This window comes from Caretta caretta, chromosome 27 (genome assembly GCF_965140235.1).
Source record: "Caretta caretta isolate rCarCar2 chromosome 27, rCarCar1.hap1, whole genome shotgun sequence".
In the NCBI taxonomy this organism is placed as follows: Eukaryota; Metazoa; Chordata; order Testudines; family Cheloniidae; genus Caretta; species Caretta caretta.
Window position 1 is genome coordinate 14,813,078 of NC_134232.1, and position 13,216 is coordinate 14,826,293.

At 53.5% G+C, this 13,216-nt stretch overlaps 1 protein-coding gene across 5 annotated transcripts in view; it reads right to left on the bottom strand.

Moving 5' to 3' along the window:
- The window catches only part of LOC125626683 (zinc finger protein 385C), a 203,778-nt gene that overhangs the window by 130,530 nt on the left and 60,032 nt on the right, over positions 1-13,216 (bottom strand). The window contains exon 1 of one of the 5 annotated variants that reach the window (XM_075123673.1): positions 12,902-13,006. The exons of the other annotated variants lie outside the window; for them this stretch is intronic. The gene's annotated coding sequence lies outside the window, so the exon portion shown is untranslated. Of the gene's footprint in view, positions 1-12,901; positions 13,007-13,216 lie in introns of those variants that run through there. 5 annotated transcript variants of the gene reach the window in all.

A 13,216-nucleotide genomic window follows, 5' to 3' on the forward strand; every position in this document is an offset into this window, starting at 1 on the left:
TGCCTCAAACAAACCACGGCAGCTGGTGTTTCTGCCACACTTCTCCCCTTGTGGGTGTTGTTTACCCCCATCAAACACTCCACAGAACCATCCAGCCCTCATATCCCCAGCGAGCCACGTCAGCAGCTGCCACTAGGCTCAGAGAGGCTTCCTAGCACTTTATCAGGGCTTCCTCACCTGCCCGCCCTACAGTCCTTTTCAGCCCTCCCAGCTGGGCTCTAGATCCCTGTCAGATCCTGCTGCCGAGCCTTCCCCAGGCCCCTTGCAGAGACCTCACTGCTTGGGAGCCCCAGAGAACTGGACCCCCCTGGCCTTCAACTCCCAGCAGGCCTGGTTTCGAGTCACCTGCTCCCATCCCTGGAGTCCTGGGAACAGTCCCGTCACCGGGGGGGGGTGAGCTCCACCTGGCACAGGTGAGGACGGTGTTTTTGTAAGCACCGAGCAGGAGCGGTGCTGTTAATACAGGCCCAGGACGACTCCCCTTACCGGGCCCATTCAGGAGCCCTGAGCCGGGCAGTGCTGCTAACCCAGGAGCCCTGAGCCCGGCGGTGCTGTGTCCCGTTAGCGAGCTCTCGCGGTGACCAGCGCAGGTCAGAGGCTGCCCTGCCCTGCCCGGCCCCCTGGTCTAGAGGCCTCCCCCACCCTATCTGCAGAGCCGGGGTGTCTCCTGTCAGGGTCACAGAGTTCCAGGCCATCTCGTCCGACTTTCTGTACGAGCCTGTCCCCCAGCGACCCCTGCACCGACTCCCTCTGCTCCAAAACGCTTCTCTAGGCCTCTCGGAGCAGGGGAAGGGGGAGAGGAGGTGACTGACAAAGAGACCCATGACCTCCCCTACTCCCTCGCCAACCCCACACTCTCTGTGGGGCTCCCTTTTCCAGAGCCCACCCTGGGACGCCCGCAGAGCCAGGTTTTCAGAGACGTTGAGCCCCTCCGGCGGCTCTGGCTGGCACGGCTCGCGCCCCGCTCAGCTGGAAAGTCTCTCAGCAACCGCTGGACTGGTGAAATAGCTTTAAAACCCTGGGAGGAGCAGCAAGAGAAAGGCACTGACCGAACCCACGGTCTGGGCCGTCCCATCCTGAGCGCCCATCCTGCTAAGCAGTAACAGAACGGTTCAGCAGCTCTTCCCTTGCAAGGGCGCAGCACCTCCCAGCAGCCTCAAGAGGGAGCAAACACTCTCCTTTTCCCCCTGAGATGGCAAAAGTTGTAAGTGTGCCTAGCTTGCTGGAAAGGGAGCAGGGTGGGCAAGGCTGGGACCAGGTCTGGCAAATGGCAATAGGGGGCCTTGGAACCCCTTGGGCCAGAGTCACTCCCCCAAGACCCCACCCCGTTGTCCCACCCTCCACTAGGAGTGGCAGGGGCTTCCCACCCCAAGACGCCAGGGCAGCAACACGAGAACCCCAGGGAAAGCAGCAGGAATGGCAGCAGGGGGTGTGGGAGGCAGCAGGGGGTGTGGGAGGCAGCATGTACCCACCAGCTGCTTGTCCCTGCTGGAGTGGGGGCTATGCCCACCGCACTCTCCCCCTACTGCCACTCACACAGTCCTCTACTGGGTTGGGGTTGCCAGCACCCCCCAGAGCAGCGGTCTTGGAGTTAACACCCTCTTGAAATGCACTACACAGTTCAGAGCAATTGTCTCAGGCTTTCTGCAAACTCAGGCAGATGTTGCCACATCGGTGACACTCGAATCACATTTTCCAGCCTTCCTTTGCAAGTATAAAAGCTAGTGAAATGAAGGCTGAGAGCCGGTGTACTCCCATGACTCCAGGAGCCAGGGTCTGTAGTACATGTGCTATGAGACTTAATGCCCAAATTATTATTATTATTATTTTCTGTACTGTGTTAGCACCTAGGAGTCCAGGCATGTGCTAGGTGCTGTACAAACATAGAGCCTATGTTTCTATCTCACGCACCGTCATGAAGTCACAGCAGGCTGCAAAGGGGAAATCCAAGGAAGAAGCAGCAGCCAACACGTCTCCATGGGGACGTGACTGGACTCACACCTCCAATGGAGGAGCAGGGGGGCAGCATCCTGAGCTAGTCATGGCTGCAGGGGAAGGAGCAGGGCAGCAGTAAAGCCGAGGCAGTTAACGCGGCCCTAGTGGAATAGGAAGAGCTCGTGTGAAGATACTGGGAGAGAGGACCAAGGAGGCCCATTAATCAAGGTAGAAGATGACCAATTAATCCTGGGCTGTACACGGCTGGGTGACCGTCCTGAACCACCCTGTTCGAAGCGGCCTCCCAATGCCAAGGAGGGAGTCGTCTGGACAAACAGGAGATAACAAAGCACGTGTCCCTTGGCAATAATGGGGACGGGAGAACATGGGGCATGGCCACTGGCCTTGCTCAGTGTCACTATGCAGCACACTGTGGTTCATGCTAGGGCAAAGCAAGCGTGAAACACCACCATCCTGACTCGGCAGCATGTCACACCCGCTGCCTGCTGGCAGACGCAATGGCACAAGGCGGCAATGGTGAACTAGGCTGCGGGGAGGCACAAGTGGCAGGGGATGGGCCATCTGCAGCCCCTGAGGCCTGCAGGGAAGTGGCTGCATTCACCCTGAGCCAACGGTGACTCAGAGAACTCCAGTCAGCTTCCAGCAACGCGTTACATCTGGGCACGAAGCCATCGCCCCCAGGGAGCCCAACCAGTACAGAACATCGCAGCACGTCACACCTGCTCTACGCCCCCTAGGCCAGCCCTCCAGGGACCAGCAAGTCACGGGCAAGGTCTTGGCCTTTATCTCCAAAGCTAAGATCATCTGAAGCTCCAGGACAAGGAACATGGTGGACAACCCCACGCTCCAGGCACAAGAGAGCTGTCCGCAGCACGGACATGGTGCTTTCCCAGGGACCAGTGTGAGACTAGGAGACGAATGTCTGTAGAGACCAAGAACCATCCAACCTTGCAGCACCATCCTCTCCAAGCGACAGGCGCGCTGCTCCGACCAGCTTTCGCTCACACACACAGCATGGTGCGCACATAACTGCCCCAAAAATAAAACCCCAAACAAACAGCAGGCTGCTCCCCCACTTCTCCCCTGGGCAGAGCGGAGAGAAGTGACTGACATCAGTCACTTGAGGTCCGTCCGGTCACTTAATGCACGACGGAAACGTTCTCAGAAACGACGGCGCTAAGGGTGGTATAAAAACCTTCACAGAACAGAACATGGTTAGATGAATTAGTGATAATTACATGGAACAATAATTAGAACCGTACTGTAATGCCACTCCACAATACAATCAACCTTATGGTGTGGGCGTTGGGGGCGGGGGGAGTTATCCATCGTTAGCCCACTTCAGAGCTTTCCCAATATTCCCAGGCCCAGGCCCTGATATATCTCAATCACAACAAACTCCAGAGGAAGCCTGGGCGGCTCTCGAGCTGTAGAATGAGCTATGGTGCTTGGAGAGGCCTGGAGCTTTGCTGTTCCGCTGGACACAGGGGACACGCTGGCTTCTGGTACCTGCTTTGGGCCCAGGGAGGTCTTGTCTACAAAAGCGTTGTACCGGCTTCACTACAGCTGTACCGTTCAAGTGATACAATCAGGCAGGCTCATCATCCCTAAATCCTTATTTACCCAGCTACACAGGCGGCTGTGTTTTGAAAACCGCTGCACCCTGGAGTGAATGGGAACTGGTGGGTATGTGGCACTGCTAAAAATCGGGCCACTTATTTTGGTGGAGGGACTCAGGAGCCCACCGCTAGGCTAATTTTTTCAGACTCTTGCTCGTGAAGTTGGAAAGAGCATTTGTCATTGTCACGGAGTCCCCGGGCGATGCTCTAGAACTGCTCCCCATGAAGCCAGGCAGGACTCTGGGGAAGTCTCCTCTCTGGGAGCAGCCTGTCTGCAGGACACACAGCTCACCCGGCTTCCCCCTTCCTGGGTCTGACCTCGGAGCATTCAGCATCCTCTGCCCCTCCGTGCGCTTCCCCCAGCGAGTCCGCCCAGGCGGGATCCTGGGGAAGCCAGAGGGTCCCGCACCCCAACTCCGCAGTCAGACGGGACTCTCAGCCAGCCAGTAAAACAGAAGGTTTATTAGATGACAGGAACATGGTCTAACACAGAGCTTGTAGGTGCAGAGAACCGGACCCCTCAGCTGGGTCCATTTTGGGGGGCAGTGAGCCAGACAATCCCATCTGCCTTTCACTCCATGTCCCAGCCAGCCCCAAACTGACTCACCCTCCAGCCCCTCCTCCTCTGGGCTTTGTCCCTTTCCCAGGCCAGGAGGGCACCTGATTCCTTTGTTCTCCAACCCTTTAGCTCTCACCTTGCAGAGAGGGAAGGCCCAGGCCATCAGTTGCCAGGAAACAGGGTGTCGGCCATTCTCTGTGTCCAGACCCCTGCACACACCTGCCCTCTAGGGCTCTGCAATGATCACACACCCCACCCCCTACATACTTAAGAACTGCCTAGGGGAAACTGAGGCACCCCCACACTATTCAGAGGAAACATTAAGAACAGTCCTGCTTCGTCACAGTCATCTCTCATGAGTCTATCACGAGTCTCGTGGCATTGTGGGTCTTCCCTTAAGTACCTACCCCTGGTGGAGGAAAAACTCTAAACCGTGACCTCCTCCAAAGGCTCAAAATAAAAGAACCCACAATGTAATTTAAAAAAAAAAAAAGCTCATGATTTTTAAGCCAGTCTCGTGATTTTTGACTCATGGGTTTTGAACACTTGTGATTGCCATAGGTGCTGTGGAACGGAGTTTTCCTGCTGCAAGAGCAAGGAGTTAAACAACAAAACCGTTGCTCTGCCAACTCTGGAATCCTGCAATGTACGGTACCTAACCACAATGCACGATAACCCATGGTGCCAGCTGCACTGGGATGCTCAGAGGTGCTTGAGAGGCAGGTAGGCATTATCGACTGACCCAGCAGCCAGCAAACACGTCTGGGATTTGCTGCTTGCCTCTGCTCGTACACCCAGGAGCAGCCAGCAGAGAGAAGGACAGGGCAGAAAGAGGGACTGTGACAAGTGACTGAAAAGGATCCACTCCTGTGTAAATCAGAGAAATGCACCCGGACAAGCTCTCGCTTTCTGCCTCTGATTCCTTTCAGAGGGACTCTTAGGGTTTGGGTGGGGTTGTTTTTTTAACCTTTTTTTTTGCCCCCCCTTTTTATTTTTCATGTGACCCTTTCTCCAGTTCATCGCTTTTCCCTCCCGTTGCCTCTGGTTTTCGAAGGCAAAGCAAGAGAACACAACCGTGGCAGAACAGGCCGGGGAGGCGGGAACTAACTACACAAGGTCTTGGAGGGGCACTGCCGGGAAGCCTCTGGGGGCGAATTTTCAGAGCCGGGCCGTTAGTAACTCTGCCAGGCTCGTAAGAAAGGTGGAGGCGAGGTTCCTGTGCGGCAAATCCTGAAATCCCTCCCAGGCAGACGGCAAGCACAGGGTCTAGGCACGACAACCACCTATGCCCTATTCTGAGAGCCTGGGTGGCACCTGAGTGGTATCTAGGCCTTTGGTGGGCCCTATGCCCAGGTTGAATTTCACACACTGGGGAACGACACCTGCAGAGGGAGAGTCAGCTCGCACCCCCAGCTGCGAGCACCGCTCGCTGTTTGCATGCTGGCGTTCTCTGGGCACACCCTCTGCATCTTCCTGGGCAGCAGGGGCTTCAGAGTCCTGCCCCCTTGTAGAAACAGCTCCTCCCCCCCCAGCCCTTCGCTGACCACCCGGCTATGGCAGCTGTGCAGATGCCCCAAGGTGCCATGGCCATGGGTCAGACAACACACACCGGACTGAGCTCTGGGATTTGTCAATCTCCCCAGCTTGTTCCTGGCCCCCGGCACAGTGCTACTGATGATACAGCTGTCAGCACGACGGGGGCCAAGTCCCTGTGAATCACTGCTGGATCTGATCTTCACAGCCCTCTGTGAGCTTGGACACAGACGGCGAACTGAGAGGCACACGGTAGATGGAGTCACGTGTCCAAGGTCGCCCAAGGTGAAAGTCTGTGGCAGAGCTGGAAACTGAACCCAGGTCTCTCGAGTGGCAGTTTAGCGCTTTGTGGACTACAGGGCCTTTTCCTGCTGCTCCCTGCAGCCCACCGCGGCGTGGGACCAGCATCCCAGCCCCCTCCCTCCAGCCTCAGCCGAAACTTAAACCAGCAACAAAGCAAGACAAACACTAAGGAGACGAGGGTCTGGAATCTGGGCCTGACGGATGCATGACAACACACCAGTGAACCTTGAGGGGACAGAGCAACCCAGCCTCACATGTCCCAACACAGCAGCCGTGGCAAGATGTACGTGTATCTCTCTCTCTCCAATGCCCTCCTTTTACCGTTCCGGGTATTTTCACCATGATTGCAGCCAGGGCAGCCAAGCTAAAATTGGAACGTTATCCGGACTAAATATCTCAACAATCTCACTGGTCTTAAAAAAAGGCCCCGCTGTTGCCTTGATTAGAGCGCAGCTCCCCGTCACGGCTCTCGTTACAAGACTGAAAATGCCTGCTCCAGCCGTATGCTCGCCTGTCTCATTCACTTAACTTCTCCAGTGCCTCCCGTGTTCGTTCCGCTCCTCAGGTGTTGGGTCTGTAATTCGGTGATTAGTTGCCCATCTGGGCCCACGGATTAGCTCCGGAGACTCGTGTTTTCACAGCTGCCGACTGCTTGGCTGAAATAGGTGAAATTCACCCCAGCCAGAGTGCACCCCTTCAGTCCTCTATATGCATTCGCTGCGCCCAAAAAGAGAACTGTCCAGGCACTTCCCATCCCCATATCTGAGCCCCTCTCAATCATTACTGGAGTGTATCCTCGCCGACGCCATGTGAGGTAGGCAGATGGCATCCCCAGTACACAGAAGGGAAACTGAGGCACAGAGTAGATTGAGTGATTTGCCCAAGGTCAGACAGGACATCTGTGGCTGAGTCAGGATTTGAATGCGGGTCGCTGGAGCCCCGCCCAGTGTCCTAACCCACTAGACCACCCTTCTCCTCTGGAGGGGTATGGGGGGCCTTGGCTCACAGCAGGAGACAACTTTACAAGGGGATCTGCAACTTCAGTTGATTCTTAATAAGATCAGTGGTTGCTTGAGTGCAACAGGTGTGGTTTCCACTACTCACCCCCCTCCCACCACCAATCTTTAAACAGCCGCTTGCCGGTGTCAGCTTCTGCATTTGTCGATGCCTGTAGCTACACGATGCACAGAGGCTGAGACAGGGCACAAACCTCTGGCTAATGGGGGGTAGGAAAAAGTTTACTCTGGGTGCAGGTTATCCAAAGGCTGCCTCCCGCAGGGTGTCTTACACCTGCCTCTGAAGCAGCTGCCACGGGAGACAGGACTGGGCTAGACGGGCCTCCAGCAATTCCTATGGAACAGCTTTTACACACGAGACTTTAGCCACCATTCCAGGTCGACCAACAGATCTGGTCACAGGCGGGCAGCAAAAGCTCCACATTGGCGCAGAGCGGACAGATGCGTTTTCCCCCCTGGAGCCGATGGGTTTTGGTCCCCAGGAGACCAGAAATTACCTCCCTAGCTCCACAGATGGCAAGACAGGGGCACGGTCTCCTGACAGCTATGAAAAGCTCCCTGACAGATGTCTAAATCTCTCTGAAATAAAAGAAGGTCAGAGTCACTGGACCGTCATGCCACCAGAGATCTTGGCAGCGAGGCACTAAGTGCTCCCATGAGTTTCTCTCCTCAGAGTGACGCCCGCGGGGCATTTACGGGTGAGGCTGTGAGAAAGCACCAGGGGCAGGTGCTGGGCTGCCCAGCACACATGAGCCAATGCCCGCAGTGTGATGAGGGGCAGAAGCCTGGTGAACAGCCAGGTCTGAGCTGCCAACATGGACAGGGCAGGGAAGGGAAAGCCAGACCTCTGCCGGGAGGGAGGGGGGGCAAAGTGAGGACAGTGAGTCTTGCTGCTAAGGCACTGGCTGGGGACTCAGCTAGATCTGGCTCCGCCACAGACTCCCTATGTGACCTTGGCAAAGTCACTTCATCTCTTGGAGCCTCAGTTTCCCCATTTGTAATAAGAGGGACAAATATTCTCCCCTTGGGTGCATTTCTCCAGCCTGGGTCAGACTATGTGATCGGAACAATCCCTCCTTGCCTTAAAATCTAGGAGAGGGTACAGCAGGAGCCTGGAAGACAGACACAGTTAGAGCTCCAGGGGGCAGCAAGAAATAAACCGAAGGAATGAGAACTGCTGTGCTTTGCTCAGGGAGCCTGAGCTGGGAAATGGAAGCAGACAAAGGATAAAGTTTTCAAAAAGTGCCTAAGTGACTTAGGAGCCTAAATCTCATTGCGACTCAGGCTACATCCCTACTGCAAACAAAGCTGTGTTCTTAACTGCTGTTAGCTAACCCAGTGAGGGTACAGCACGTCAGCTTTAACTCCAGGTCACAGCCTGGGCTGGCACGCAAGCTGCTATGTCCTCACTGCTGTTTGAAGCTGGATTAGCTAGGCCGAGTCAAGAACGCAGAATTACAACCCCCACCAGCATCTTGGCTGATTTCCATGGTACATCTTCATCTCCAGACCCTGAATACAGTAAGAAACCATGAGGCAGGGAAGTCTTCATGCCGTAGTAGCAGCTAGTTTATCATTTTACGGCCATTTTTATAGCCTTGTATCACAGTCCATAACCTCGGGTCTCTCTCTCTCTCTTCTTTAAATAACACCAGAAGCACACATCGCAACAGGGTGTAATGCAGGGACAAATGCGAGAGAGAATTTAGAACCGGAGGCATTAAACATCTAAAATGAAGAAATGGACTATTTTATAGACAGTGCTCAACTGCAGAGCTCATCCTCCCCCCACGGAGCAGCCAGATGGACATTAAGGGGAAAGGTATGGAGTTAAATCTCTCCTAGGTCTGGGATCTGAATTTTCAGATGCTCAAGCGACCTCCGACCTAGCCATTGAACACGAGTGAACACAAGCCTGGATTTGAACTGCCTGAGGCCACCAGAGAGCAGGCTGTGTTTAGCCCCAGAGAGGTTCACATTCTCACCGACCCAACGTCATGACTTATCCTCCATGTGTGTTTTGTACGTGGGACCAAGGCAGCAGGAATCCTGGGCTGTATTCCCGGGCTGTATTCCCGCCTCTGTTGCTTATCTACTGAGAGTGAAATTCTCCCCTGCACACAGGGTCTAGACAGACTGAAGCTTGGAGCCTTATTTCGGTGGCTTAAGTTGTGCCTCAGCCTAGTTCTAGGCAGGAGTGAGTTTCAACCTCTGATCATGGGACTAGTCACTGTAGCACCTTGTGCCTCAGTTTACCCCCTTTTTAAATGCACATCACAACAATTCCCTACCCAGCAGGGGAGTCGTGAGGCTCTGTTAAAGTTTCCAAAGCGTGCTGGGATCTCTGGGTGAAGGATGCTATATAGGGTGCCTGTATCAGCACATGCAACCCTGCAATGAGCGCGGCCCTTCACCACGCTCCTGTCGGAGCAGGCCCGAGCAAGCACAGAACAAGCCCCCAAGCGTCCTGCTCGGCCGCATTAACTCCGAGTTACTAAGCCAGGCCCAGCGGGGGATTATTTTTGGAAATTCAGGTCACATAAGTGGGTGAGGCACCATAGCATGCTCCCAAAGCTTCCTCAGAAGCATCATGAAACTGCACTAGCTTTGCTGGGGAGCTGCACTGCATTTTGCCCAGCCCCGTCCTACGAAGAACACACACAGTGGATTTCACCCAACTCCCCCTCTTGGTTCTGGACATTCTCCTATTATCAAGCCTAATTGACTCACTAGATTCACAACATCTTTGTCCAACCGTATGAGACAGACACAGGGGTTAAATTACCCCGATGGGCCATTACGACGCCACCAGAGAGTTGCCAAATCAACCTGAAGCTGAAAATCCCGGTCATATTGATTTGGGACTTAATGGGGGGTGAAATGTACAGAACTTGATGACTATGGAGCAGCAGGTTAGAGCATTCATCATCTGCATTTCAGCATACGGGCTGCAGCGGGCGTACAGGCCAACTCCAATTTGTGGTTGATTTTCTAGAGACACAGACTGGGACGGTTTCATCTTTATCCTCTCAGGAGTTTTGGAGTCAGGGCAGCTTCAGCCCTGAGAATGGAAGCCACAGCATATTCAGCAGTGCTGTTAGCGGCCCCAACCAAGTGACAACCCCATTTCACACAGGGGGAGCAAAGGTCCAGAGAGATGAAGTGACATGACCAAGGTCACACAGGGGGCTGTGGCAGAACCGGAACCCAATCTCCCAAGTCCCAGTCCAGTGCTTTAAGCACAAGCCCATCCTTCCTAAACGAAGTCAGCAGAAACGAGCTCTCGTTCCCATCTAGGTCACCAGTTTGAATCCCCCCCGCCAGCTTGGTGGTGAACGGACATCTCCACCCTGTGAGGGCTGGGTGTGGAATGGTGGAGGCCAGGCCAATCTATCAGCAGAGGTTCCATGCGGCCACGCGCAAGGCTAACCTGCCCCTCGCTGTGACTCCCAGCAGGAAGGCCCAGGAAAGTCTCCGTGCCCACCCCCAGCTTGTCCTTGCAGGTATATGGGCAGTGGGGCAGCTGGCACCACCCCCCACCCTGCTGGCCCTGCTCTGTGGATAAACACAGTCTCTTTTTCTGACTTTTCCCCCCTGGCTGCAACCGGCCTCAGGAGGGAAGCAGATGACAGTTCCTAACCTCAGGAGCAAAACCAAGGGTGGGAGCAGATGAAAGCAGCCGAAAGCCGGAGCAAGGTGAAGTCCAGGCCCTGGACTGCAGCAGCAATAATCGGCTGCGAAATTCAGCACCAGCGACCGATCCCTCCGTTGCTCCCCTCGCTGGAGCCGAACCAGCGCTGAATTAGGCAGCTGGCTTTTGCTAGTGCAGATTCACGGCTCCTGCCCTCGTCCTCTCATGTGTCCTGGCATAGGCGGCGGCTCTAGGGTGGAGACTGGCCTGCTCCATGGGCCAGTTTTCGAGAGGGCGCCACTCTCATTTAGGCTGTTAAGCAAGTGGCCAGATTTTCCGGAGAGCTCAGCTCATCGGGTGCCCGTTGGAAAGCCTGGCCTTTATTTCAGCGCTTAGGTAGGAGTGGAATTCCTTGGACTAGCTACTCCTGTGAGTGGCTGCCAAGAACCTGAAAATCTGGTTCCAAGCACAATAGAGCGCCTAGGTCAAACCAATAATAAATCATTCAAATAGGAAGTCGCACCCCTCCAGTACCACGGGTGGCAGAACGTCCCTCTGAATCGGCATGAGCAAAGCAGAGTCATCCCAGAAACAGTGAGAGTTCCTCAATTTACTTTTGATGCAGAGTCAGCTTCTGGAAACGATCCTAGAGAAAGTTCTCTGGCTTTACTGCCCGAGTGCACACCAGGGAGCTGAGAACTCCTGAATTCCCCACCCAGCTCTGACAATGATTTTGGATCACCTCAGGCAAGTCACTTAACCTCTCTGCTGGCTTTCCCATTTAACGGCAGGGAGAATACTAGAGCACCGGAGGGTGGGTTCCAGCTTGTGCATGGTGTTAAGGATGACAAGGACCCCATATTTCTATTCAGTGCATCAAGCACTAAGGCAGCAAAGAGACGCTTTCATACTAACCTGCTTCAAATCTTGACCACACAATCCCATCGCTGGTGCTAGACAGAAGATCCATGGCAACCACCCCGCCATGAACATGAGCTGAGGCACCAAGAAAGTAACACACAGATGATCAAAGGACAAATGTGTTAAAAGAATCGATCTCCCTGGACTGCATCTCACTCAGTGTCCCTGGAAGGGAAGGCCTGTTACCGGACAAAACCCTGGAGCATCCGGTCAGGTTCTCATGAACTGTGGTCATCTTCCTTCTCAAGCAAAGGCTTTATTCCAGCCACTTTCTCGAGGTGCATGCCGACACGTGTAAGGCTCATTGCCCCGTGCACTGAAAGCTGACTGCCCCATCTAGCGTGAAGACGCATTCGTCTTTCTTTAATCTGTGCAGAATCCGATGCATCTATTCATGCCTCACGAGGGCATTTTGCGGTACTCAGTCCGGGCTAATTAGAAACAGTGGGCCACATCGTTGGTGCAAATTGGCATAACTCAGCTCGAGTCAATGTAGTGGTGCTGATTTACGCCAGCTGAGGATCTGGCCCACAAACGACTAGTAACTTTGAAACCAATTCTACTCCAGCATTCAGCTCTGACAAGAAGCATGGGACAAACACAACAGGCTTTAGCTAAACGCCGAAGTCCTGGCTAAAATGGCTAGGAGTTTAAATCACGTGGTTTAAGTCCAGACATAATTTAGTAACAACTAGGACTGATTTTCATTATTTGGGATTGAATCAAAATGATCCAGATTGAGTCTTCTGACAAAACCTTTGGCATCTGAATTTTAAACATATTTGTATTTACAAAGACTCACAAGGAAGCCAGGAATATACAACAAACCAAGAAAAATCCTAATGAATGCAACCCAAACGGTTTCATATTATTGCTGGCTCACAGTTTGTGCTTTGTGAAGTAAATCACAGTTATAGCTCATCAAGTATTCCCATTAAAAGCGGTTTGCATATAGCAAGTAATTAGCTGATATTTTTATAGCACTTTGAAGATGTAAAGCCTGGTACTAAAGCACTGTGGAAGTACTAGAATATCTTAACTTCTATATACACAGTAGAAACATGTATTCTTATTGATAGAACAGACACATGCTTACAGTTCAGCAGAAGCCACCGTAAACCCCCCAATGCTAAAGTCCATCAGAACAGAAAATCCATATTAAACGCTACTTTGGGAGCTTTTCTTACTGACACTGCAAAGGATCCGGCCATTTCTTTTTACAATCACTTTACTTAAGGAGTAGCTTTTAGTGCAGTTACGACAGATAGATTTCCAGCAAATTCATCCCAGCTTCGTTCAGGACAAATGGCTTTAAAAAGGCGATACTTCGCATCATTAATCTAATGCACTACAAGGCTCTTACCTGAATGGCACTGAGCAGACTGGTTTCCCTGCCTGGGTGCTTCCCGGCACCCCGCTCCTCCTATATGAGACAAGAGAGTTAGGAGAGGAGACGCCCCGACAACAGACTCCCAGGGAGAATTTCTGACATGTGTCTCATATTGCAAGGAGCACTTGGACACGGTTCGATCACCACTAAATCAGCTGTTAACAGCAAGCTGCGAACAAAGCCCCGGGCAAACAGTGAAAGTTCGGTGCCTCAAGTTTCCCTAAAGCCCTGAACATCACATGGGAGAGCAGGTGCCAACTGGCACGCGGCTGTAACTGTAGCAATTAC